This window comes from Pan paniscus, chromosome 10 (assembly GCF_029289425.2).
Source record: "Pan paniscus chromosome 10, NHGRI_mPanPan1-v2.0_pri, whole genome shotgun sequence".
Lineage (NCBI taxonomy): Eukaryota > Metazoa > Chordata > Mammalia > Primates > Hominidae > Pan > Pan paniscus.
This window is the reverse complement of record NC_073259.2, coordinates 20,234,088-20,238,016: the sequence shown is the minus strand read 5'-3', so window position 1 is coordinate 20,238,016 and position 3,929 is coordinate 20,234,088.

The window sequence follows — 3,929 nt, the reverse complement described above, 5'->3', positions numbered from 1 at the left end:
TACTCTGTGTTACTGATAATATGTAAACATAATACCTATTTTATGGACAGAAAAAGTTAAATATTTAAAACTTGGGTTTTTAAGGAACTTTCTGGTACAGAATGAGAATCTTACTGAAAACATGGTAAAAACTATATTTTAAATTTTAAGGGATTAAAAGGAGTAATTATTTCCCTTTAAGATTGTCATACTGGCTTTAGAGAAACTGAGAGGTGTTAAGAATAGTATGGTTTGGCTTTTATTATTTAAAAGATGTCTTACCTTCAGTGGTTACTTATTCCAGAGCTTCTTGAACTGATACGAGTTGAATGGCAAAAGTCATTTTAAACCATTTTTAAGCTATAAAAGAATCAGAAGAGGTTAGCTTTTTTTCCTTTCTGAATTGGTGGGTTTTGTGTGCTTTTATATTAAAATATGAATGAATAAGAGTGCTTAACATTAATTTGCATTTATACCATTTTCTTTACAAAGTGCTTTAATGTAAACTCATCTACCAATGTAGACTAACTCAGTCTACTAAGTTTAATGTTAATTTAATGACTAACTCATCTACCAATTAACCCTATAGATAACTTTTCTGGGTATTTTCCCCATTTTACATTAGAGAGTATGGAAACTTAAAAAGGACTCGTGATTTATCCAGTGATCCAAAGTGTGTATTTCATAAACACATACACACAGTGCGTGCATTGTTTAGGCATACGTTACTTTCCACAGTATCTCAAATGCCTTTTACGTGAATCCCATACTATCAAAAATTGGTGATAACCTAAAATGTAGTGCAATAATACAATAAGGCATTTATTTTCTTAGAGTTGAGTTGATGGATTTTTAGATTTTTATTCAAGATCTTTTGTTTGTTTGGCTTTGCTTGGAAGATACTGATTTATTCTTTCATATTAAAGCAAATCCTGCCAAAGCACTAAATAGACCGTTTTGGGTTGGTTTTTTAGTGTAATATTAATACGGGTCCACAGGTGAATTGAGTCTGATTGTTCAGATGTAAGGATTGAACCTTATGTTATCAATCCTTGACACCATCCTTGATAACTTATGGATATCAAGGATCAAACCATATGGTATCAATATTGTTATTCAGCATAAACAGAATTATTTCCCAATACTTGATCTGAAATATTTTTAATGGTCTTACTTGAAACTTATATTCTTTCTGGGAGTGATGTTTGTATCATTTTTCCATGGAGACAGGTTCTCGCTCTGTTGCCCAGGCTGCAGTGCAGTGATGTGATCATAGCTCACTGCAGCCTGAAACTCCTGGGTTCAAGTGATCTCTGGCCTCAGCCTCCCAAGTAGTTGGAACTTCAGATACGTGCCACCACAACCAGCTAATTTATTTTTTAGAGATGAGGTCTGGCTATGTTGCCCAGTCTGGTCTCCTAGCCTCAAGTGATCTTCCCATCTCAGCCTTCAGTTGGAGATTTCTGATTTATGTTAATATAAGAAAGCTGTTGATAGTTTATCATAAAGGCATTTCCTTATATTGCTAGTATAATTTTCTGAAAATTAGTGGTAAGATGTGACAATACATCAGCTGCATCCACAGGAAAGGGGAATTAATTAGCAGTTCTGATTCTGGGTACACTTGTTATGATCATAATTTACATAATATTTTCATGAAAATGGTCAGCTCACAGCTATGAAATGTAAATGATAGAAATCTTTAATCATGTATATGGATAGACTTGTTACTATTTCCTTATCAAAGTGTCACTTTAGGGACAGCAGTTGCCCCTTTAAATTAAGGATCACCACAATAATACTCTGCCATGTCATGGAATCAGCATGAAGCCCTGGATGCTATCCAAGATTCTGTTTCAGTTCTCATTTTGTATATTCTTGTTTGTGCTCTTGATTAAAATATCTCCTTAAATATAGCTGGGAAGGGTTATTTATAAGTATTTTTTAAATCATTTTTATTGCATTCAAGTAATTCTTCAGGCCCAGAAGATGGGACAATCGCTACCCATATAGAACTGAACAGTTTTATCCCTAACTCAAACTACAACGGATCTAACGTCTGAAAATGTTCCTCAGCCAGTTTGGAAGACTCGCCTTATTTCAGGACTACTGGGGCTCAAAGCTGTCACCAAGCAGAACTACACATAATTTCTTCATATACAGATCCTAGATCCAGGAAGGTATTAATGAGTTGCTGGAAAACATATTTTTACTTTCTCAGAAATAAGAGCTTTTGGCAAAAGTCAGAACCAGAACTTCTGCGAAGCCAAAAGAACTGTCTCCCAGCTTTTTTCTCTAAGAAGGCCTTGTAGTTTATGAAGGAAAGAGGACAGAAGGCAGGTGGCTATGTTCTGGGTGAATGGAGGGATTTTAATTGGTAGACTTTTGCTGAGGGGCAATAGCCAATAGGGAGAGGGTGGAGAATGATGGGGTAATTGATGGAATGACGTACTTGAGGATCTGGGGACATCAGAGTCAGAGTTTATGAAGTTTACTTATTCTATAGACAGTTACCGTCCAACAACTGAGCTAGGTGCTGGGAATACAGTGGTGAGCTAAATCAAGTAAGGTCCCTACCCTCATGGACCTTAGGGAAATTCAGGGAATAAACTTCATTGTCTTTATCTGTCTCAAATCTTGAGTACAATACTTAACTAATGCTAAATTTTTAAAGAATCGTTAACTTTATGAACAATTTGGGGGAAAAATCAGCTATATATGCCATGTGCCAGTGAAGACATATTCATTTTACGTTTATAATTTTACATGTTAACTTTTTTAAAGTTTTTTTAAAAAATTGAATATTTTCTCTGTAAGTTTAGAAATATTAAATATACACTGTGGGTCTACTGGTGCTGCAACCAAATAGAGAAAGTATGTAATTTAAATAAATCAGAAGTCTGCAAAGAAGTTTGAAGACCATGGGTCCCCAAACACATTTTTCCTTGACATGTTATTCCAGTCACAGAGTATTTCCCTTCCAGGCATATTAAGCTTAAAAATAAGCTGTGTTTTTAAAATTGTAAAATACCACGATAAATCCATTTTTAGTAAGAATTACACCACTTCTGCAGGAGATAAATACATGCAGAATTAACACTTTAAAAATGCTGTAAGAAATGTAAAAAATATTTTAATGGCTTTTGTAACAGTATTTTGTGAAGAAAGAATACCACAGAGTTTCTAGCCATAGAATCTCTAGAAAAATATACAGTCCAAGGAAGAACAGAATTAACTACACTGTTCATTATTACTGTCTATACCCAGCAATCTTGATCCCAATAAAATGGGGAGTGAGACAAAAAAGGAAGATGACAGCCAAAGTTTAGGCAGGAAGAGGGGGAAACATATCTCTGAAATCCTGTCTGATTTTATAAAACACACCACCCACAAATGAAAAAGCCATATTATTTTTATGAAGGCTGAACTTCTTTGTAAAAGTAAAAAAGGGCTTCAGCAACTTATTGCAAAGAAAGCCATACCTTCAAAGAACGTTTGATGCCTTTCTTGATTGAAAAGGGAAGTAAAACCCAGGCCAAGTACAAATCCAACATCTCCCCCTAAGACTGTTCTTACTGCATAATAACCCAGACCAAAGGAGGAGGTATTTTTAAATTCACACTTGTACCCTCAAAGTTCATTTACAAAATACATGTTCATGGGGGAAAAAAAAAAAAACAAACAAACTTGTATTTGAAGAAATAATTTTAAGACAGATTGTTTTAAAACTGAAGGGTTAACCTTAAAAAGTATCTGTTTGAAATAACTGATGTTGTTCTGCTAGTTTTTTTATGGGAAAAAAACTAGCAGAACAACATCAGTTATTTCAATAGATGCTTTGTGGTTTGGGGAGCCTTGTATTCTTCATTTTTGTTTCCACAGATAGACTGGAACAGGGATCAGCAAACTTTCTGTAAAGGGCCAGATGGTGAGTATTTTGGGCTTTGTGA